Source organism: Acanthopagrus latus, chromosome 10, assembly GCF_904848185.1.
Source record: "Acanthopagrus latus isolate v.2019 chromosome 10, fAcaLat1.1, whole genome shotgun sequence".
In the NCBI taxonomy this organism is placed as follows: domain Eukaryota; kingdom Metazoa; phylum Chordata; class Actinopteri; order Spariformes; family Sparidae; genus Acanthopagrus; species Acanthopagrus latus.
Genome location: NC_051048.1, coordinates 17,030,615 through 17,055,790, shown reverse-complemented (window position 1 = coordinate 17,055,790; position 25,176 = coordinate 17,030,615). Strand labels below are relative to the sequence as shown.

At 44.1% G+C, this 25,176-nt stretch overlaps 1 protein-coding gene across 2 annotated transcripts in view; it reads right to left on the bottom strand.

The window, feature by feature from the left end:
• serpinh2 (serine (or cysteine) peptidase inhibitor, clade H, member 2) overlaps positions 1-24,588 on the bottom strand; it is a 117,557-nt gene extending 92,969 nt beyond the window's left edge. For both annotated transcript variants that reach the window (XM_037112515.1, XM_037112516.1), the window contains exons 1-2: positions 24,451-24,588; positions 20,590-20,764 (exon numbers count right to left, since the gene is read on the bottom strand). The gene's annotated coding sequence lies outside the window, so the exon portion shown is untranslated. The remainder of the gene's footprint in view (positions 1-20,589; positions 20,765-24,450) is intronic.
• Positions 24,589-25,176: the final 588 nt, after the last annotated feature.

Sequence of the window (25,176 nt, the reverse complement as noted above, 5' to 3'; positions counted from 1 at the left end):
GGACGTGAAGGCTTTGATCGATGAGGGATGTGAGAGATGAGATAATTAGCTCCTGCTGGTGGATTCGCCGCCTGAAGTCATCATGACATCACCGCAAAAGCGATGTCCTTCAAATTCCTCCCCCGGCAGGCTAACCCCTATAGCAACATTTTCCTGCTCTGCGGCACGCAGCCGTATTTATGGCTGGGTATGATGACATCAGAGAGAGATTGGCTTTATGGCTCAATTTCATGCCACCCCCTTCTCTGCAAACTGTGAACTGCACGCAGCGGGATGAAGTACAAGGCAAATATGACCCTACGCGGAGCCGTGTGAGGCTGTGCACGGGACTGAATTGAACCGTCGTAAATTTTGTTTATTGTGCTGTCCGTGCGTGTTTGTGTAAGTGTGAGTGCGCCGGGTTTTTACTATTCCGAGACGCCAGGATTGCACCCTTGGGAATGCATAACCCTAAAAAAAAAAAGTGGTCGCTCGGGGGCCGTTCATCCTGCAGTTTATTAGAAAAATGTCTGTTTTTAGGGTTGAGAGTACAGGTTAAGGGTGAGGACAGTCCTTAGTAGTAAATTAAAACGTGCGTGTTTACACTGGCTAAACAGAAACACATGGGATTCGACCATTTGATCTGAAATAACCTAAAAAAGAGTACAACTTCACTTTCACTTGTGGACAGTGTGTGTGTGTGTGTGTGTGTGTGTCTGGCATTAGTTGGTACTTCCTGGCAGCCATGTAGCCCAATAGTGGAATTAGGGTGATATTGGATATTGGATGGACTGCAACCCATTACACCACTTCACTGTCATGGATGGTGGAGTGCTTACAGCAAACATCACTTACTGCACACACTCAAACATGCACTCTCTCGAACACGCACACACACATACTGCAGCCTGACACACGATAACATCCATTTAACACACACACACACACCTTTTATGATATTTGGAGCCTGAAAGTAAACGACAAAAGAGGGGAGGACGTTTAAGGAAATTTTTTTTTTTTTTTCCCCCGCGAGATTTCAGGAAGGGAAAAGTGCGCGCCGCACATTAAGCATGTTCTTTTCCTTTATGCGAGCGTGCGTAAAGCTCTTTTATATCATTTTAGATAATTTTCCCGCTCGTACGGGCTCCAGCTAAAGCATATTTCTTTCCTTTTATCAGGTTTCTTTATCGCTCCATCCTCTTAACAAGCATTTTCCTGTCTCCTTTCGCTAAGTACGGCCTTTTTTCACAGCCTCCCCTCCCTTTTCGTCAATCTTCCCATTCTGCCAACTCTCATTCGCAGTCATCACACACGCTCGCTTTGTCTTTCGTCAGTCCAGTCCTCTCTCGGCATTTATGTACTTACACACTTTGCATTGCAGGCATGATATGGTATAGGTGAAGCACACTATCTTGAATCAATCCTGACCTTTGGAGTGCATGATATAATCTTTGTGATGTTTTTATGTGTTTTTAATGCATTCCTGCCGTTATTGCTGCCTGGGGAGGAATAGTCCTGATTGAATTGTGATGTTTGAAATTGAATCTCTTCTCTGTTTGTCTTCCGATCGTCTTTCTCAGCCCTCCATCCGTCTCTTGAGACTCCTATCTCCTTTTCTGTCTGGTTATTCCTTTCGCTTTCGCAGTCTGGATCTCCTCTTTCCCTCACTACCGCGTCTACTTTGTGTGCCATCCATAGGGCCCGAGTTCAGATAACAGGGGTTTCATGTGGGATCTGGTTTAATATACAGCAGGCAAAAATATTCAAATTCACAAAGCTCCAAGGATAAGAAATGGAATATTTTACGTGTTCTTGCTATTTTTTTTTTTTTTACCGACAAAGCATAAAATAAAAAGCACAAAACACTGGAGTGTTGGCCTTCTCGTTTTCAACTGGCACTGCCCATCGCCATCACAGGTTAAAAAAACAACAAATGTAGCAGGTGGCAGATTATTTCAGCCACAGCTAATTATCATTATTCTCTAAGTAACTTGACAAAAGGCCAAAGTTAGACTCTCAACTGCTGTTTCAGTGCTATTGCCAGAAAAAAAGAGGAAAACCTGAGATGACGGACGTTTTATCTCTCTTTTTTTTTAATTCTTGCTTTTCACAATTGCTGCAAATGGCAGCTGCAGGAGGGTCAATGTCAGGGACTCAAGATCGTGGTTACGGGTTGATCAGCAGGCTAATGTTGATTGCAGAGCCCCGATGGAACACAAACCTCTGGCTCGGGGAGGTCACAGATTCTGCACGACCATCCTCCACCTGGACTTTGACACCCTGACTTTCTGGCACGCTACAGCCTGCACCAAAAGCCAGTTTGAATCATGAAGTGCAGACAGAAGATGAGAATAAGTATGTGTAAAAATCTTTAGCTATTCATCGAGAGCAACTCTTCACATGAACATTTTCATCTTTTGCTTTCACTTTTGTCACTGTACTTTTCTGTGTTCTATCTTTTACTGAAGTTATTGAAGTCTAAAGCTGCACCTGAGTGGACCTGATAAGGGATTCAGTGCTGGATGCAGACTAACATGTAAATCCTGCACATACATGTTGGAGTGGTGCCTTCACTTCCTTTAAGTTATATCATCATCTAATGTGTATGCCCTCAGCTTCTCCTCCAACTCCCCTCCTCTCTTTCTACTTCCGTCTTATGATTCTCTGTCTTTGATAAGTAATACGCTGACCTTCTTTCCAAGCCTGGATCCATTGCAGGACTTGTTCTCACTCCCCCCCCGCCCATCATATCTAAAACAAGGAGGAAGAAATGGGACAGACACTGCATACATTTACCGTACTGGCACACACCCCATTAATACACACAGGAAGTGACAGACAAAGGCACCACGGCCACAGGGGATGGGAGAGAGAAAGTTGTGGGGGGGGGGGAGATCTGACACCAATATGGTGTTCTATTTGTATGTTCGTATGGGTAAACACCGCCTCAAATGGCTTCAGCGCTGTTTTCATGGTGACACCCTGAGCGTAATTATGACACATCGTCCTGCTTCTTGCCATTTTTTTCCTCCGGCAGGTACCACATGCTCATCACGTGCACACAAACACACACACACATAAACATACACACATGGTCGGATGGTGTGGTAAATCTGTACGCGGGCACACATCTGAAAACAAACACACACCGACTCACACAGACACACACACACACAAGAGTGTCACACTTGTCTTGCATTGTGTTGCTTACTGGCTTTGTTCCATCCATCACACCATGACAGGCCAGTCGCTGTTGATTAGAGCCACGTCAGCCTCAACAGAGAAATCAATGGTGAAATATATAAATAAGAACACAATTAAAGCAATTGAGCGGAGGCGAGGCAACAAGTGGCCCGCTGGAGGGACGCCTCCTGCCAGCAGAGGACGCTGATGAGCTTCCCAGTGTCGGTGGAGGGAGGCAGGAGGGTGGTCTGAGGTTTCCTTTGTTGGTTCTCCATCATTTTCCCCCACTCCCCCTCAATACAATATGTGTGTGTCTGTAGGGAAATATACATGTACATGTGCTGGCGGCGCGTCAGCCTGATAATGACCTCACTGCCGCAAATTATTCTCATCTGAATGTGAAAATAGTTCCAAGAGCTTCCCAAAAAAAACAAAAAAAAAAAAACACAGCCCTGTTTCTCACCATCGATCATCGCACACAACTCCGACGCACAGTTGGCCCCTGGAGCCCCCGGCAGTGTCATTCAGAGGCCTGTCTGATCATGAATGTAAGTGATTCATATGTTTTGGGGTCGGTGAAAATCGTAGCGCATGGTCGCAGAGCTCAGGGGAAGCCGGTGAGTTCTTCGAATGAAGCGCAAAGGAAAAGTCGGAGCGCAAGACAAGGCAGACAGCGAGGATGTAAACCAAGAACTGCACAAATGAGCGCGGGGAACTAAAAATAGAGGGAAAGACTTGTGAAGAGGCGACTAGAGTGGCCTGAAAAAGGAGGAGAAAAGAAAAAGGAAAAAGGGAGAAGGAGGGAAAATGCCGCCAGCTGCTCCTGATTCCTCAGCGGAGGAGCTGAGTGGCATTTTTATGAAGAAAAGGCACGCAAGCCAGGACGTCGAACTGCGCCCACTTCACTACAGCCTGGCACACACACACACACTTTGGGGTAAAAGCGGCCTGCACCGCTGCACAAAACTGCTCTGTGCATGTGCAGATGTGTGTTTTGTGCAATCTCAGAGTAGGAATGCACTTAAAAATGCAAATGTAAGCCACATCTCCATAACCTGCATTCATGTGTGTGAGTATATATTTTTTTTTTTTTAGTTTCTGGCATTTCAAAGCTTGTTGTTTATGGCTCTTAACAAGTCACTTTCATGTCAAATCTCAATCGGACACACACACACACGCTTACTAAGTAACACCCCAGCGTGGTGTTGCTAATAGCACTAATTAATAGGCTAAATTCTGCTAATTGAACTCGCTTATGCCGAACCTCTCTCTTCCTCCTACTCCTCCACTCCTCCTTTCATTCTCTCCGGACTTCAAGACCGCGCTGTTAGCTTTAATTTAAATTTGCATGGTGATTACATTACTGTTCCATAGACTAACGCAATCTCTGTTCTTTCATCATTACGGTAAATAATTCCTTAACACTAATCCCACATTTGCCTATTTTTTTTAAACCTCCTCTCATTTCAGCGTTTGCTCCCTCTATCTTTACGCCTCAGCATCAACCCCTACGATACACAAACACACACACACACACACGCACACACACCTGCTTCTGTTTCGAAGCCTCAAAGAGGAGAGAAGGAGCAGTAGGAGAGGAAGAGGAGGCAGTGTTCAGTTGAATGAGCAGAGTGCGGAGGAGAGAACGGGATCTGGGAGGGGACGTGGGGAGGGACAGCCATTAGCCACGCCAGCTGTTTCCCTTGCATATTAATACGCAAGCAAGCAAGCAAGCAGGCAAACATACACACAAGCACACACACACGCGCACACATGCCGGCAAACATGCAAACTCATACTGTGAAGACAAAGCCTGGCGAGACAGGCATGAAAAATCTGACATACTGTACTCTACACTGAACATCAAAGTCGTGCCAGAGATTTATAATAGAGACACATGCTGCAGACATATATATGTGGACATGCTCACACACACACACAGACGCTGTGAAGGTGAGTGCAAATCAGAAATGCATAACACAGAGATAAAAGCACATGCATCAGATTTATAACAGTAACGTCCATATTCATAAGAAATGCACTTGCATGCCAGAGTGCACTCAACCACAAACACACACACGCACGCACGCACGCGCCGGCACATAACCCAAGCTGTAAAGACGAAAAACAGATGCATAAGATTTACAACATTGAGACGTGCTGCTCAGATTCATAACAGATACAGTGGAACACACGCCCGCCCGCACGTGCACGCTCGCAGAAACAAACGCCGGCTTATCAGGGAAAGCGTAGAAATCTGACATCTGAAATATATATAAATATATATATATATATATATATATATATATATATATATATATATAAAAACCCGAGGAACACACTCACACAGGAGACACATGCCATGCAGATACATAGCACATGTGGCAGCACACACACACACACACACACACACACACACACACACACAGTAGTCTGTTAGAGGAGGAAGAAAGCAAACAGTGCAGCATGATGGGCACAGAGAGGAAGAGAAACAGAGAGAGGAGGAAGAGGAGGAAGAGAGAGAGGGCAGAGGGTGGCAACGATTGTGACTGTGGCTCAAAGAATTCCCAGAGTGAGCATTATATATTGAAAGGGGGATAAAGTGCAGAACTGCCTCTTCCCTTTTTCCTCTCTGTTGTGTTTCCGCCAGAGTGAACAAACACTGTCACATCCCTGAAAGCTTTCCACAATGCGATGCGCCATATTCTCCTATGCAGTATTATGCACAACACACAATGCTACATGGTCTCATATAGCACACGCAGTGACATTTATTTAGAAACTTTTATGAAAAGAAAAGAAAAAGAACATTAACTGCGTGGAGTTGATAGTTCTGTGTAACAGTCCTACCGATTCATGTATATGACTGGAGTGAGACAAAAAAAAAAAAAAAAAAAGATTAGCAACAAAGCTCAGAGTAATGCAGCGTGATTCAGCAACAACACAACTTGCAGCCAAAGACAACAGTTTCTTTTTTTTTTTAAATTTTTTATTTAGAAAGAGCATTTACAAACGACAATGCCACAGTCAGTTACAAACAGCCTCAAGCACATGTATGTATACAATGACATTATCATATAAATAGTCACAGATTACCTGCATATATTTCTATGTAGCTCTTTCAGATGTTTTTAACATTTTGTGTAACAAAGACAACAGTTTCAACGAAAATACAATATTCTCCATGAGAGGGAGATTTACTGTTGGGCTGTTGTGCTTGGACGGCGGTAGTTTTAGCTGGGTGTATCACAGAAACTGTTTGTTATACAGTAGTAGTTAATAGTGAATATAGTGTACAAAGCAGCTTCTACAGTAATCAAGTCAGTTAAGATGACGCTGTACATATTAATGCAACTGATCTCGTCAACAAACTAAATATGTCAAGTTTTGATCAATGTGCTGCAACGAGAGCTTAGACAAGTACACCACCAATTAGATGATCCACAGGAAAAACTCAATCAGCGACATGTTTATTATCACTTGATACTTAAACTTTGTCTTAATTGTATCTTAATTGTTTCATGCAAAATGCAAAAGGTCTAAAGGGTGAATGCTTTCTCCTATTACAACAAATCTTTTCATTCCAGGCGGTCCGTTTTGACAAAAGACGAAAATCAACGTGGGGAAAGGAAATAATAATTAGGTAGTTGGTAAGTAACTAATTTAGTTGAATTAGTCTTTGAGGAGAGCTCAGAAATGTAATCAACAAGGGGCATTAATTATTCAATAATTGTGTGTTTATTTATATAGCTGAATGTCTGTTGAGGGTAAGGGTTTAGAAAAGTTTCAATACTTGGATAGTTTTTGGGTACACCATGTTTAAACCTCCATTAGTTATACATTTAATAGTCTTGAAAGTACCACAGCTCTATAATGAAAAGGTTGTCACTTTAAAAAAGTAAGAAAAATGATCCTATTTTGTGTATTTGTGTTACTTTCTTCCCACCTATTGAAAAAGGTATTGATTATCATTGTTAAATTCTAGTATTGAAGTTTATCAAAATTCGGGTATTGTGACAATCTAAATTTAGAGACTAGCAAACTGACTCAGGCTGTAACTGCTATGCAACACTGGCAAGCGATAGATTTGTTTTCAGAGCAGAAATTCCAAGTGACACAGTAGGTCTGAGGTCATTTACAGACATGGTTTCCATCACATGGTTTCGTTTGATGGTTAAGTCTGGGAATTGTAACATATCCCATCCAATACTTGTAACAAGGTCAATACTAAAGTTAACAGAAAATATTTTTTTGTCATCGATATCAAAAAGTTTTGTTCATGCACAAAAAGAAACGTCAATATATTATTATCAGATATTTTAACTTGACAAATACCAGCCTTAAAATGCCACTATCACTCAGGATCTAGTACATACTGTACATATGACAAGCTGGGACATACAGCTGAAGGACTATAAGGAAAAAGACATGAACACAGTGGTAGCTACTGTGGAGGTTCCCCCTAATGCATTCTCCTGCATCTATAATGCATTAGTACTGCAGACAATTCTTTCTCTGCTGTTTTATAGTAGAGGCAGTAGACTCCGATAAGTATATTGAAATATAAAATTGAAGCTTCCCTCAGCCTCCTATCAGGCGCTATTCCTTGTGACTTTTGACAGCTCAAAAGGGAGGAGAGCCTGTTTTTTTTACCAAGCAGTCGCTCGTGGGGGACGGTACAAAAGTGCAGCATTAGTTCAGATATCACGCGAGAGGCCTCGGAGACCGAGCGCCCTCAGTGGCGGGTGTACCTGGGCAAAACAACCGGATGAAAGACAAAAAAAAGGCGAGAGATGGACGGATAAATATGGGAAAAAATAATGTTTCATCTTACCCCTCGACAACAAGCAGACAGGCTTATGAAACAAAGGACAAACAGAGTGACAGGCGGAGGAATTCAAAGGAGCACATACTCAGACACTCCGGGTATGTTCTGAGACAGATCCACGCGCACACACACATACGCAACCATGTCCACACACACACACACAGCAGAAAGTAATAAGTGGTGTGACACAGACACTGAAACACTAAGACAGGGAGAAAGATGATTGTAGTGTGTGTGTGTGTGTGTGTGTGTACGCATGTGTGCCCGCGCACGCACACACACACACACACAAACACAACACACGTCTCCAGTCTTAGCTTGACTTATGAAATCCTAACTGTGGCTCAACACCGCAATATTGTCTGAAAATGTCAAGGCTTCGACGGAGGCCCCACTGGGACAAAATGTACTGTCAACACACACAGGGCTAAATCTGTCCGCGCCGAGACATATGGCTTTCATTTATCACGTTCGATGCTCAGACAAATTGTTTTTCCCAAAACCTCGATGCGCAACACAACGAGAACGGAAGGGACCGGGTGAAGACGAAATGTCACAAGGAGGGAGGGGAGCAGAGCGAGACTCCGCAAGACGAATACATCAAGGTATGCTATTGGCCACCACAGGAAGACGCAATGTGTGACATGGCCAGCATTCTAAGGTAGTTCCGGCAGAATATCAGAAGAGTAATCTTACTTACTTCTTTGACTGAAGTTAGTTTTACAATTAGTCAACAAGGCCATTGGGATCATCTTAATCCTGTGTAAGAGTTGAAATATTTTCTGTTTAGAGTAAAGGCTAAATATTTTGACAGTATATGACTTTCTATGTGTAGCTGCTCATATACATCATATACATGGGGCAAACTTCAGTAGATGCCCCTGCAACACTACGTAGACATCTCTGACATAACAAAGAAAAGTTTGTTTGTCACAGAACCCCACAAATATCTCATCATCTTTTAGTGAAAATGAAAACTGTTGTGAAAATATAGCCACTCCCGCTAATTGTTAATTACGTAACTGCAAAATGATTTAGTTACCATAACATGCAGCCCGAGACGTGCAGGCCTATGATTATATTTTTGTTTTATGTGCTTTATTTTGGGACACACTGCCTAATTGCAGGTGAAAAAAAGGTCTAAGGACAATTAAAAACAACACAGACTAAATATCCGATCTATTAGACTTCTGGCAACTTCCTATGAGGTTGTTTATTTGGCCCTAGAGGGAGAAAAAACAAATCGGGTTGTAGTCCCGTAAACTTCAGCTCAGTATAATGGGTTCGTGCTCTTATAATTAACCTCCCCTCCTGTAAAAACCAGTTAAAATACATACGAAAATAAAATCTGAGCATCAGCCCAGACTGCATCTGCCCTAGGTTATTTTTTTCTGTTATGCTTTCCAAGCATCAGTGACTTGGCTTTAAGACGTTATAATCTGTCTCCATATACCCATAAACCCTTGCGTTCCAGAGCAATTTCCTGTTCAGATTATGTTCTCACTCCTACCACAACATGCTGCAGTTGTCTGGATAGTGGAGGGAGAGAGAGCTGCATTTTAAGGCATCTCCGGACGGTCCGGCGCTCCCGCTCCCACCTGGACGGACAAATGAAAACGCTTAAAAGTTCAACAGTTCAGACGAACGGATGCAAACCTGCTTGAAGTGAACGCGCCCTGAATCCTCACAGTCGATTCCTCCAATCTGAAAATGAGGGTTTAGGCTTACTCAACAACAGGAAATCTTTAATCTCCCTGTTTATTACACGCGCAACACATGTGGGGTGTGAAGGGAAGAGACTGCTGAACATATGCAGCACATTACCTGTGACAGCAGTGATAGCTTTACCTGCAACGCCACAGGGATTCAGACACGCAGTACGTACTGCGAGCAAAACACACTAGCATGCGCCATATGTGCAACACACACACACATCCTGATCCCCAACTTTAATTACAGTTGCCTATATTTTTCTACTGTTTCACACTAATTAGACAGAAGTGGTCTGTCGCGGGATAAACGATCCCATGTGGCACCCTTATTTTGACTTTTAACAGCATCACACCCACACACAGACGCACAGGCGCGCAGCCAAAGTACGGCAGTCACGGCGCACGTCTACGCGAGTGTGAACACTGGACGGACATGCAGATGCGCACGTATGAGCACGTACGCACGAAAATATGCATGCGCACAGTGGTTGCTAATTAGGACGTGCTGGTTTTGATGTTTATAAAAAGAAAAAAAAAAAGGAATTCCATCGGCAAAACCTCAGTTTCCTGTTGAGAAGGGCTGCTGGATTTTAAAACATCTTTACAGGCTCTCATGGCAGGGAGGTGCGACACGCTGGGTGCATGACGCCAGGCTCGTAACGCTCACCGCGGCGCTGCCACTGTCGCCACCAGCCTGTAACCTGTACCTTCTAACCCCTCCGCACGCGCTCACCGCAGGACCGCACCCTACCCTGGGCCTGTGTGTGTGTGTGTGGAAAAGGCTTTCGCTTTCTTTCTTTCCCCCCGAGGCACGGTTTTACGTCGTGACTCCCACCTTGTGAAAGCCTGCGGTGTGGCGAGCAGGCCACCGGAGGCCCAGAAATGGCCTTGGCACTCGGATTTTATTTGCCCTCAAATTGATCCAAGATGGCAGTGAAGATTCCTGACTAACAATGCAGATGTGGGCCACTGTTGTTCATTAGGAGAGGCCATATTAGTTTAGCCCCAGGTTAAGGCACAGGGGATGATGAGGGATATTAACTCCGGGCTCCTTTTCAGCGGGGTCTTAACCTCGCCTCCACCTCCATCTCCCTTCCATTCTATTCTCCCTTTTCCCCTGACCTCTCCCTTTGCCAGTTTCACTTCACTTGACCCCTGACCTGCCAGCTCCGCCCAGCCAACGGTAGGGCCCTCCGTGTCAAACGCCGTCTGTGAAAACACGGTTCAGATAAGCTGAGGAGAGAGCCGGGCCGAACAGGAGCCGGCATTCAAACTGCAGCGGGGGGTTCAGAGACCCAGCAGCCCTCCTCTAATGTGGTCAACACAATGCGATAAGCCTAGTGAAGTACCCACACTGTGGCAAAACTGATTCAATTTTGAGAAAACACTGCGCAGAGATAAGATGAACAAACTACCACACATTATGACTGTGTTTATTTCCGAGTCGCAGATAACAAGATGCTGCCGGCCCGAAGATAAGCTGGCGCAAGTAGTCGGGCAAACATATAGCTCCGAGCTTGTATGCATAAACATAGAGTACAGTGGAGTGCCGCAAGAGGAGCTCGGGGCCAGTCACATGACAAGATACACTTCATTACAGGGATTAATAATAATCATTTTCATTTTCAGCTCTGGCTCAAAGCAGATTTTTTTTGCCATACTTGGATATGGAAATGTTTCTGCTCTCGGGCCTCAGTTTTCAATGTCACAGCTTACTTAGAACCGTGACAGCGCACCACCCCCTGCTGTGTTCGGTGCTATGTGGTAGTGTTGCCAGCGTTGTGAAAAATATTGATATTCGATACCAATTTTGATACCACGCGGACAAAAAGAGACAACATTGAGCCTGAAATCAACATTTCTGAATGAAGGTGGAAGCCCCTATGTGTCAAGTCGCTGTTGTAGAGAAGAGATAGCAAGGGAGCGCAGCTGGTGCCAGTGTATCGATACTGACTGATAAAGTTTGTACTTAAACTTTAATCAACGTGTTGTAGAATATAAAAGGCTTTTGAAGCAGTCGTTATTTCGAAGTTCTAAGTTTGCAAATGCTCAAATTTGTGCTCATTTGCAGACAGCGTGATGAAGGGTTGAATGAACAGTTCAGTTGTGCTTTTATGAAGGATTTCTGTGTCCCTGTCCAAAAACACGAATAACAAAAACAACAACAACAAGAAAACATTGGTATTGCTGTCAGCTATCAGCCAAATTGTTATTTCAATCGTCTCAGTGTTCTGCAATTGTTGCATCTCTAATACCTTTTTCTGTAGTACAACAGTGTAGTGGTAGAGCATTCCAGCAGTTCCCCTTCTCAAAAATCAGATTGAAGCTGTATTTTCATACTCATTATTTTCTTCTGAATTAACAGTCAAGCTCTCCTGCGCTCCCTTAGAATTTAAATAAAAATATTCCTGCAAGGTCGTATTGGGAAAAGGAATATTATCTCTTTTGAAATGAGCACTCAGAATGAGTCGTGTGTCACTTTTTTTTTTTTTTTTTTTGATTTACAAGCCTAACACCGCTCCCTGCTATCCCCCTTTAAAAAGGCAAAAATGTCCAACTCTTTCATTCTGAATAAGGAGACTCCAACAGGTTTCTGTCACCGGGATGAAAAACCAAAGCCCAGACACTCACCGCTCTCAAATAGAGAGCCTTTTAAATCCTCTGACAATGGGCGAGACAGATAAGGAGAGAGAGAGGAGAGCGAGAGAAAAGGGGAGACACACACAAACAGAGGGAGAGAGAGATAGAAAGGTGTAAAATGGAGAGGATAACGAATGAGTGCGCCGCTGAGAGGGAGCCTTAATGATGTCAATGTGATAAGTCTAAAACGAGGTGAAAATTGAAATGAGCGCTGCCACGGTGGTGGTCGGCGGGGAGAGTGAATAGGAGTTGTGCTGCCGCCGCCGCCGCTGCATTCATTCGCTTAGATTAGGTGGGGGAGAAAATAGAGGAGAGGTGAGAAAGAAGTGAGAAGGAGGGAGGAGGAGGAGAAGAGGAGGAGGAGGCGGAGAGAGCTGTGAACCTGTAAACGGAAAAATTACAAAAGCAGGTGACGAGGAGGGGACAAAGGGAGGGCCGGGGGGAGAGACACAGAGGGCAGAAGGATAGATAGCCAATAGACAAAGATGGGAAGGAAGGAAAGGAGGATGGAAAGAGGGAAGGAAGGAGAAAAGAAAGAAAGAAAGAAAGAAAGAAAGAAAGAAAGAAAGAAAGAAAGAAAGAAAAGGGAACGGGTGAGACAAAGGGGAGAGTGGGAGTTCAAGCCAAAGTCAATTGAACAACTAATGTGAATCGATTCGTTGCCTCTGCTTTTGCTCTTTGGGGAGTGAGTGACATTTTAAAGGCATATTTTATTGTCGGGAGGAGGCGGGGCTGTTTGCCTGGCAACTGAACACACTGACAGCCTGCTGACAGCTGGACGGACTACACTGAATAGAAGAAATACTGCAAATGGCCCGTGTGTGCTCGGGGATCTATTGTGCGGCCGGCGAAAGTGTGTGCATGTGTGTGACATGTCAGATAACATACAGAGGGAACATGGAAGTGTGTGGGAGCGACTGATAGCTTCTGTCTGGTGGGTTTGTGGACATTCTTGCATAAGTACCACGTCTCTGTGTTTACCTACATGATAAATATTGCAAATGGCCTGCGCTTTACTGGATGCGCTGCGTCATTAGTAAGCATGCTGCGTGCGCGAGTGTGCATGCGCAATGGTTATATTTTATTAGGCAGGTGAGCACACTCGTCTCTGCATGTCCACCGCTGGATTCATGCTTCCTCCATGCTTGTGTGTTTGTGTACAGGCATGTTATTTCCGTGTACGCGAGTGCGAGCATGTTCTGTGAGAATAATTCATGGCAGTGAGTGAGGGAAATGTGGTGGCCGTCCACAGGCAGCCTGGAGTTCTGCCAGTATGGAGTGGCCAGCATTAATAATTAAAAACACTTTTACAGGGAGGATCTCTGCAGCGTCTGTTGTCGGTTGCTCTCTTCAAGGGCACATTCAGGACAATCATACAGAGAGAAAGTTTGGAAACATTGCACAGAAAATATCCCAAATATAGGACTGTGTTATACAGGGAGGTCATTGCAGGCCATGGCTGCAAAACATCCAGAAAAAAAAAATATTTTTAGTGCTTTTCCACCACAGCTATCTGGCTAACGGGATAATCCAGCTTCTTCTGTTTTTTTGTCTTTGTAATTGATTCAAGGTGTTTAGTCTGTTCTTTTCCACCAAGCATATGATCATTTTTTTGGTTCGGGACAATGAAAGGTCAAAGAGACGTCTCAGGAATTCACTCAGCCGCAAGGACCTACATTCAAAAGCAGGTCGCCAAAATAAATAATTGAATCAGAGCAGTCTTAGCAGACCTCGTCTCTCTCTGGAGTCTCTGGTCAGATGCCAGAGAATGTAGTAAACTACTTTTCATGGTATATGTAATCCTGGGGAAAGTCTTCCAGGCGGCATGCTGTGCTGAGGAGCAGATCAAAACAAACAAACCAACATAGCTGTTCACCAGCATGGCCACGGTCCAACCCAAAGGAGTCATCCTTAAGCCCAAATGGCTGGCCAAGTATCTACACAGGGCCAATCCATGGTTTATTGGAAACACTAATGACTAGCAAGGGAAATCAGCTTTTGCATATTACAAATTCCGAACCACACACATTATTGCACATTGCGGACACTTGCACATTACTTTTTGATGTGCAGCTAATCAAGATTTAGGACGTATTCGACTTAAACAGCCTTTCAGCTGTGCCTTGCTTCAGTGATTCAGCATGCCTCCATCTTAATTTGGTACACATAGTGTAGAGGTTGGCTCCTTCAGGTGGCTAATTAGTACTTAGCAAATATTAAGAAACTCAGAACTTGGCTCATGACCTCTCCTAACCCTGTTTAAGACAATCTAAGCGACAAGGTCACAAGGTCACAAATATGCCGATTAGCCATAGCATTATTACCAGCAGCCTGATATTATGCGGGTCCCCCTTTCACAGCCGAAACATCTTTGACCTGTCGTGGCATGGACTCTACAAGACCTCTGAAGGTGTTCCATGGTATATGGCAACAAGACATTAGCAGCCAATCCTTTAAGACCTGTGAGCTGCGAGGTGGGGCCTCAATGGATCCACATGCCACAGACGCTCGACTGGATCAAGATCTGGGGAATTCAGAGGCCAAGTCAACACCTTAAACTTGTTATTGTTTCCCTCAAATCATTCCTGAACCATTTTTTCAGTGTGGCAGCGTGCATTATCCTGCAGAGAGAGGCCACTGTTTCCATCAAAGGCTTGGTCTGCAACAATGTTTAGGTAGGTGGTATGTGTCAAAGAGCCACAAGATCAGCAGGGCCCAGAGTTTCACCCATTAGAACATTGCCCCCAACACCAGCCTCTGACCGGCCTGCCTTCTTCCACAGTGTATCCTGGTGCCATCTTCTACCCCAGGTAAGCAACACACACACACACACCCAGCCACCCATGTGACCTAACCCTAACCCTCAGACTGCTTTGCGTCTACACGGCCCCATACGTGGCAAGCTGCAATGCACCGTGTGTTCTCACACCTTTCTGTCACAACCAGCATGAACCCTTTTCAGCAATTTGTGCTACAGTAGCTCTTCTGTGGGATTGGGCCAGCATTCGCTCCCCACACACATCAATATGTCTGTGGCTGGTCACCGGTTGTCCCTCCTTAGACAACTTTTGGCAGGCACTAACCGTCGTAGACCCAACAGGAACACCCAACAAGACGTGCTGTTTTTAGAGATGCTCTAACCGAGTCATCAAACCGCCAAAATCTGGAACTCATCAGTCACTCAGATCCTTATGCTTGCAAGTTTTTCCCAGGATACCCTGCTCCTTTGAAATTGAAGTTTTAATATTTAACCAAAACATACACAATGCCTCATTAACTCATCATAAAACAAACTTAATTCAAAATTGACAAAGTAAATAAAATTCATCCAAACAGTCTTGGTTTGTCTTTCCACAATCAACTCTGGTCTGGCTGAAGATGCATTGAGTAAGATATGAAAATACCATAGCTCATTTTCATGTCTCCCCCATACGCAACATCTTGGCCCAGGCTTATTCAAGCAAGACTGGTTCCGAAGCTAACTGAGCCATAACAGTGGCTAGCGTCAGCCAAGGCTGGTTAGCGAAGAGCAGCAGTTGTTGGTCACTATGGTGATACCTCAAACTCTGTCCGCATTTTATGTATTACACCTTCAATAAAAGTAATGGATGAAAACTGGCAGCTATAATTCAGTTTTAGTTTACCAACTATTAACCACAGTTCATGTTCAATTCATTAGATTTTAATGGTGGAACAGAGAGGCTTTTCAGTTCTAAAAGTCTACAGTATATCCACGTCCACATATTCCCACAACGGAATGAAATTATATTCAGCACAACAATCTCCATATTTGCTGCTGCTAACTACTTTTACTCTCCAGTGGCTGCTACTGCTTTTAAAAACTGAAACACACTCCCCACCATCCAAGCCCTCGGTCATAACTGGCTATTATTCAGTGTTACTACTGCGAATCACGTTTGTTGATGAATGCACACTAGCCACTGGCTAGCCAACAAGGCTGTCATGCTCCACAAGCTGAAAAGAATCCATCCACCACCGAAAACCCTCAACCATGATATTCAATTTATGATGATACAGCTGCTTCGGTTGCTAACTGCTGCACAGAAAGCTAATTCCCCTAACTGTATTTGACCGTGTCACTATTTCTGACACACATTTTGATCAGCATGCTGTCAAAAATAATTTAGCAGTTTCTTTTAGCCCTAGAGGTTTGTATTTCTGTGTTGCCAAGGAAAAGTAAAGCATTCAGATTTGTTGGTAAAACTGCTTTGAATGGAGTGATCACACCGAGTTGAATTGTGTTTGCCATTGTGGTAAATTGATATTTTGGACTGTGGACATTTGTGTGTCTTGTGTTTAGTGTTTTTTGTGGCGAAATAAGTTTAGATGGAGACCGGGCTATGCATTGAATAAATTCAATATTTCCACAGGGACATTAGACAGGTGACATCATGCTCCACCTTTCATCCCTGTCGTTCTCTAACCTTCCTCTTTGACATTCTCTGGATGTCTGTACAGTTGAAACAAGAGTTTAAGGTCATATTGAGCTATTGTTATTGGCACATCAGTAAACTAGTGATGCAAGTAACGCCTATTTTCATTATTGATTAATCAACAATTAGTTCTGTTTCATAAAATGTCAGAAAATTGTGAAAAATGTTGATCAGTGACACCCTAAATCCCAAGATGATGTCCTAAAATTTTTATTTGTTTTCCACAAGCCCAAAAATAGTCAGTGTACTGTCAAAGAAGAGTAAAGCAACCATAAAATATTCAAATTGAAGAAGCTAGAATCAGAAAATGTCTTTAAATAAAATGTATCCATTATCAAAATACCTAACAATTAATCTAACAGTTGACAACTAATATATCTATCATTGCAGCTCAACGATAAACAGAGTCGAAACTGTGCCAGGGCCTCTTTACATCATGGCCTCTCATAACAGACAGAGAAACCTACTCTGTCAGGCCTTTTAGCTGTGTGTGTGGCGTCGGTAATAGGCACAGATGTTTGTCGAACGTGGATCTCGGGAAAGACAAAAAAAAAACATGCCAACATGTCAGTGCTCAGAGGGGTGTGATAGGAAAGCTGAAAATGAATCCCTTTTGCGCACACGCACACACACACACTCTCTCACATCCATTACCCGCCGCCCCAGCCTCCCTCCCCCCGTTCTCGTGGGTGTCGGAGTGAGAAATTAAATTTTTCTGATGAGAAAGTTTTTCCTGCCCCCATTCCTCTCCTCCCTCTCTCTCTCTCTCCTCCCATCCATTCTTTAATTTATTCGCTTATTTATGAACTATTAATTTATGCACTGAGAGAGAAATTAACGGTTGTGCAGTCAAGTGTTCGGGCTGCTGCCGCGCTCACAATAGATGATCATCACCGAGGGACTGGCATGAGTCATGCGCACGCTCACACATACAGAAACACATGACACCGTGCACTCAGTCAAAGGGAAAGCGAAGACAGGTGCTGCATATCAATTGCTGCTGAAATAACTGTCCATCAGTGCTGCGCAGGAAGCAACAAACTTTGATTTGGTTTTAATTGTTACATCTAAGCCTGAGCACTCCCAACCATTACTCTAACAGTGTGAGAGAGGTGTGTAACATGTTTAACGTGGGGAAAATTAATTGAATAAACTGCTTCTCCTACGCTGATCTATTAAAATCTGCTAGCAATGTGTTCACTATCACACATAAGGGTGAATAGTGTAAAAAAATAAATAAAAACTATGAACGCGAAGGACAACAACTTTATTGGCATGAAAACTGAGTATTTTCCGAAGCTATAAAAAAATACATTTTTAATTGAACAGACTGAGTTTTATAAATGGTTTAAAGAGTCTGAGTGTTTAATCCTTGAGCAAACTGTGCATTTCTACATGAGGGTTGAGGAAATGTTAAATGGAGATTGGTATGTCAGATGAATTAAGGCCACGTCACAGAAATCCTGATAAAATATGATGAATCCATAAAGTGATATCTAAAGGCAGAGTCTTTCACGGCCACAGCTCCTCCCTCCGCACTCAGATCCACGCCCACATGCTTAGCCTCAAGTTCCCACGCCCACGATTTCCCAGCATGCTTCATGTTTATCCAGTCAGTCATCCAGACAGTCAGTCAGTATTTCAGTCAGTCAATTAGGGCCAGGAAGTCCATCAGGCGCCCGCCGTGGGCGGGAAATAACTGACGTGCAGACAGGTCGGCCAGCCCCGTGGGGGCAACGGAACACGACATGACCCATGCCGCCTCATTAGTAGGTTAACTGGCACGTGTGGGCGGCCAATCACTGTGTTTATGTGTGGGAGGGCAGAGCAGACGGGCGGAGCTACAAGTGAATGACAGCGGCGTGGGCGGCGGGCCTTGTTTCGGTGTCCCGAGAGCACCCCAGGGGAAGGGGACAGCGCGTGTTTAAGTGTGTGCGCCTTTGTGAAATCGAGTGTGTGGCAATGCGGTCAAGCAGCGGTGGCGTCTACAAGGCTCTCGGCGAAAAACGCCCGTGGGTGGACAGGCTGTTTGTCGAACACTCTGTTTCCATTTAGCTTGGACAGGCAGACCACACGGGGCACCAAAATGGCCACTAGGACTGAGTGCTGACCCCTCTGTGACAAACCTGGAGCTGAGGTCGCCTTTATTTGGGATGAATTTGCACTTTTCAGTCTGACTTTGTAGCCTGTGTATGTTCAAAAGCCTCAGTTGCCTTTGTTCGAATCATTGTGACAAACAGTCTTAATAATTGTAATATCCCCAAATAATTACCAGTTTCCTTCCATCTGATTCCCCTTGTGAGTTCTTTCATGTACCACTAGGCGAACACTGTTTACATTTCCGAACTTAGAAGAGGAGTAGGCTGATAAATACAAGCTAAATGTTTAATCCAATTGAGACATATTTGATTTTAGCCTGTCAGACAACATGTCGCAGGCAGCATTTAAATCGGTGCCACTTTACACGCACGCTGACACTTCCTGTCAACAAACAGGATGTTGCCATTCATCCGCCTCGCTGCCGCTCAACCTTGAGTTTGTTTTGAAGAGCAAAGAGAGGGATGAGACGTGATAACGGCCCCACGGCCTTTGATAGTGAATAAACAGTCTGACAAGTTAAGTCACTGTGGGGTTGAAGATATGCAGGTAGATCAGTGGAGGCAGAATCAAGTTGTATATTACTTGAAATCGCAGTTCCTGATTATTTTTGCCTTAAAAGCAGTCAGGCAAATCTGACCTGACGGGCACACAACTTGTGTCACAATTGCTTACTGTTATGGTATTGCTGTTAAAATATTACACTTTGTGCTTTCAAGCTACCTAAAAATGGACTCATCACTTGTGGGATAATTAAACACAAGCCTTTGTTGTGTTTGTTTAAGTATTCCATGAGAGCAAAGATGCTGTATTCATTATTTAATGTCTTTTATCCAGTTTATGAAAGCTGCAGGTGGTCGCCTAATGGTTCTTTTGTTCCAAACCGTTCCAATTACTGGACCACATGGGAAAATGTGGATGATAAAATGCTCTAACCTCCATCCACAAAGTGCCCTTGAGCACAGCGGTTAACGTTTGGGGATTGTTGTAGCGCCGTGTGTGGTGACATCATCCAGCCGGTGTGTGTGTGTGTGTGTGTGTGTGTGTGTGTGTGTACACCATTTTCCCCAGGAGTTGACCTTCAAGGCAAATAAATATGTTTCTTGAATTATCATACCTGGTTAAATGAGGATTATAAGGGGTAGAAAAAAAAACTGTATGACTGCAGGATTATCAACATGGACCAACCCGCTCGTATTCGCGTGCCATTATTGACGGGGATGACAAAGAACATGAACTAATTGGTGGTACTCAGACAGATGAGAGCAGATGGACCAAGCAGACACATTATATCTCATACACATAAACACTCACATATATACACACACGCACACACACAAAGATAAGCCCCCTCCAGCGTCCTAGATAGGCTGAGCCAGACTGGACCTGTCCACACTTTGATGATTGACGGTTTGGCCTAAATGAACTGCTGCAGAGCTCTGTGAATGTGTGTGTGTGTGTGTGTGTGTGTGTGTGTGTGTGTACAAAGCTGTGGGGGGCCACCTAAGTCAGTTATTGATCCACAGGGCCCCTTAAGGCTACTAATCAAATGAGGCGGACGCTGAGGGGACACAAGAGGCACTTGAAAGTTTCTCAAGTTTCTGAGACTTGTAAAACACCCACACACACACACGCAGGCAGTCTGTCAATCTGTTGTTTGGTCTGTGTGTGTGTGTGTGTGTGTGTGTGTGAGTACCCCAACAACCTCCCTGTCTGTCTCGGCCATCCGTCAGCCCCAGAGACTGATGGGTTAAGTCCAGCAGGTCCGGCTCCGCAGATGGACTTTTCCCCGCCGCAGAAGCCCACAGGGAGAGGGCTTCACTGGGCCAGGCATCTCAGGGAGGCTGGGTGTCTGGACAGAAGGCCCGGAGCTTGGAGGGGTCGACAGAGAGAGAGATCAATCATAGACTTTAAGGCTTATGATAGAATAGATGCGATGTGCGTGTTTTTCTGTGTGTGTGTGTGAGTGTGTTTGTGTGTGGGGGGGGGGGGGGGGGGGGGGGGGGGGTGACTGATGATGGATGGAAGGAGGAATAGAAAGATAACTACAATGTTGATAAGTACAAACGAACACAAGACTGCGCACCGCATCCCAAATGCGAACACGTCACAGGATCAAATTTGGCTCATGACTCAGTTCCGTGTCATTCAATTTCCCCGACTTCTGGGCTGCGGAATAAAGAAGAAAAGATTTACAATAATCCTCGGAAAGAAAAGCAAATTGCAGCCATTTGGAAAAAGACTGCCCCGTGTGTTGCAGTATGCCGGGGTGCAGACCAACAATACAGCACAATCACTGCTCCCACATCTGTCGCCAGGGTTAATCAATGGCTATACAGTGACAGCGAATAGACTGCTGATTCCATATGCCCCGGCAAAGAATAGACAATCATTGACTAATCAGAACTTGATAGAAGCCACATAGGGCAGGGAACAGCTGCTGTGCCCAGTGAGCTCGACAGTAATCACATTATATATTATTGATCTGCTAAACTGAGGATTATGGTTTCTGATATTTCTGCTGGGAATGAGAACACTCCGTTTTTTCAAGGTCATTGTCGCAGTGCTGGGACCAAACCAGACATCTTCGGGGTTTGTTATCCATCCACACTTAGATCTGCAATACAGAATGTAAACAGCTACATCCAATCCTGTCCGGCATCAATAAGGAGGTGAATTCTCAGAAATATATGACTTCCTTCACACACACACAAGCACCAACCCTTGCGACAAACGAAAACACACACACACACACAGTGATAGAGGCTCAGCAATATTAGAGGTGGCGCTTGAGGCATTAGAAGTGTAGCTGCAAACTGTCCACACTGCACTGCAGAGATATTGATGTCTTAATACAATAAAAAGCAAAATAAACATTATTATCCTGATCGTTATAATTATCTTCAGCCCAGAGGCTCAAACTGAATTATTCATAGAGTGCTTAATTAAATGGGTAGACTAGGCTGCAAGTGTGTGTGTGTGTGTGTGTGTGTGTGTGTGTGTGTGTGTGTCTGCGCGCACGCATGCATGTGTGTGTGTGTCTACGTTGCCCGATGTCTTTTGGACAGTAACATTAAATGAGAGTAAATATTCAATCATTCTGGAGGGACTTAGAAAGCAAAAGATGATGCTGTGACAGACACTGTGAGGGGGAGGGAGCGAGGGAGCGAGGGGGAGAGGGAGAGAGGGGGGAGTGGATTACACACACATCCTCGTTCGCCCTTCACTGCGGTCCCTGTCGAGGAAAAGCAAGAAAGACAGCCGTTTAGCGTTTCAGAGCGACGGGGCTTTTCTATGCACTCCTTAAACATAACTGCTGGCACAATACGCAACCAGTCTCAGCATTTCACAGCACCACTCAGGAGGCCGTAACACACACTCACGCAGACACACACACACACACACACACACAAGTGTGTAACGAAGCTGAATGTGGCGCCTCTAATGCAGTCAATAGTGAAGTCAAGGCCACAGTAGTTAGACGGCGCATAGTAGACAGTTATTACTTCTCTCTCACTGTGATTACTGTATCACCCCCTGAATGAAAGCACTTCCTTTGGTCGTGTCACTGATATTAGTCTTGAAAGATGTAGATGGAGTCCTGGAGCCAACACAAAGAGACACAGACACTCAAGCACGGCAAGCACGAACCTGGATACACAAAAAGGCCACTTTGCACACAGAGTGCCCTCACAAACATATGCCGGATGGCATTTGCATACGATCACACACATGCACACAAACACAGTAAGCGCACACAAACACTGGCCTTCACGCAGATTCCATATTTGCATCAAGAAAACCTACTATTGAGCGCGAGGGATTTAACACAATTGCGAGGCCCTGCTCACTATTTCCCTTCTCACTTTCACTCACACACACAGTGATGTTGGCGTTCTGTCAGCGCAAAACCCTGTTTCCGTCATCTTTTCCTCAGACTTTTGATGAAGGGCTGCTACACACACATGCATACGAAACCAATGAAGTGCCGATGTGCCAACAGGCGTAGTCTGGACACTGTGGTAATGTAACAGCCCATTCACTTTATTACGCATTAGTACCAGGGCTGCTTTTTCATTACACCCTAATGACATTTGGTAGGGTCCACTAATCAGCCTCGCGGGACCCCTGCCGACTCCCCTAACCTATTACACACGTGCGCACAGACACACACAGACATGTAGACACATATTATATATAGAATTGTGCACACACACACCGTTAGCTCTAGCATGCAAAGACATTTATACAAATGGTTGTAGACATAAAATGACACGAATGCACACATAAAGACGTGGGAAAGATGCATCTGTAGTGTATATGCATTGTAAAACATATAGCCATTTCAAACAGAAAGCAATTTTGAAGTGTCCTCCCAAGGCTAAAGTGCACATACTGTATACAATGAACAGACCCAGATGGAGGAGGGAGGGTCTGGGTGGTGGTGGGGGGGCTTGAGATGGTTGGGGCCCCTGGGCTTGAGTCATTATCCAGGCCCTACGTACACCATGAAATGATACATTACAACTGCTCCATAAGAGAAATGCCATGCCAAAAGGTTCCACGCAAAAGCCAGGCTCCCAGTGTTTTCCCTCGGTTAGAGCATTTATTCTGTGCGGAATAGCCCCCCCTCTCCCCTCCCGAGAGGACGTTTCACGTTTTCTAATTTCACATCATCACATTCTCGTCACATTATTACCTTTTCCAATAAAAAACAAAAGTTGGAAAAGTAGATGATAAATTAAACAAGACCCAAAAAGTAATTTAGTTAGTTTCAGTAGCGAGGGAAACCTTGGTTACTGTCTGTAAAAGCGTCTGAGTGAGGCTATACTTGAATAGCTATACTACCATACAAAAAAACACCAAGTACACACTGAGGCAGAGACTAACAAAACCCATTTTCATAGCCTTGCCTTTTTGTGATGTCATCCTTCTGTTTTGTTTATTTCACCTATTTGGCTTATTCCATCTCTTTATTTTGCTTATTTTATTCATCTTTATCATAATTTCTGTTTTTCAGTCATGGTTTAGCTGCAAATGCCACTTATTTAGGTGTGTCCAATTTTACACTAATATGTTTGTTCTACTTCCTTCTGCTTTGTTTTGTCAAGCCCTTTGTAAACTGTGTTTATAAAAAGTGCTATATAAATAAAGCTTATTATCATTATCATTACAAACCATGCACACAAGAGGATCTGAGTATGTGTAGGGACAGACAAAATAAACTGACTTAAATTGTAATTTATTGTGCATCGCAGCACAGTTGAGGATGCTCATGGTGAAGAAATCCTTCAGCAAATAATCTCCACTGTATCAAATATCAGAACAGCGACAGGGCGAGCTCAGTGGGGAGAAGGGGCGTGATGGCACGACGACCAAAAACATGCACCACCGTGCCGCAGACGTCCCATAACACAACAGACACACGTGGCTGGGCAAACGCCGAGTCCGACCACACACGTGTGCGAAGTAGCGACCGGTATCATTGAACGAGTCAGTAACATGTCGCAGAAACACAGCAACAGTCCAAATAATGTCCATGAATTAATTTACTCACCTTTTTTTCTTTCTTTTAGATGTGCTGTTTTCCACACGGGCCTGTTAGCAGAGAAAATTAAGCTAGTTCTTCCGAGACGGTTACTGAGCTGCACTTTCTTTTTAATATAGCTGCTGTTTTTTTTCTGCGTGTGTCACTTTCACATGAATATTGTTAGGTTTAATATATATATATATATATATTTTTTTTTTCTGTTGTCCGCCATGATGACAGGTGCTAGCTTCCTCAAACCGTTGCTTGCCCTGCGTAACTCCCCTCTGGCCCCTCTGATTGGCCAGCCCCAACCAATCAACAAAGAGTGATCACGATGGATGAGAATGCGCAAAAACAACACTTTTAAAAAACTTTTTAAGTAGTCATAATTTAAATAATGTCTTGCTTAATTTTTGTTTCCTGATATATTCAGTCTTGTTAGTATATACTTTGTTATATGCTTTGTTCGGATAATAAAGGTTGAAGAAGATTCAATATAGCATTTTAAAAGCAGTGTTTTTTTATTATTATGATTTGATTCTGATTATTATTATGAGAGCTAATGGCTAGGCTGTGCTTAACTCTCACCTAGAACACACATATGCCCGCAGATGAAGACCGCAGTGGCTGCAGACACACTGACTGCAAGTCTCACCCATAAGAAAGCACATGTAGCACTTAAGCACAGATGCCAGATTACTTTGATGCTTCACTACTCCGCGGCTCTAATATCTTTACACAAGAGTGGGCGAC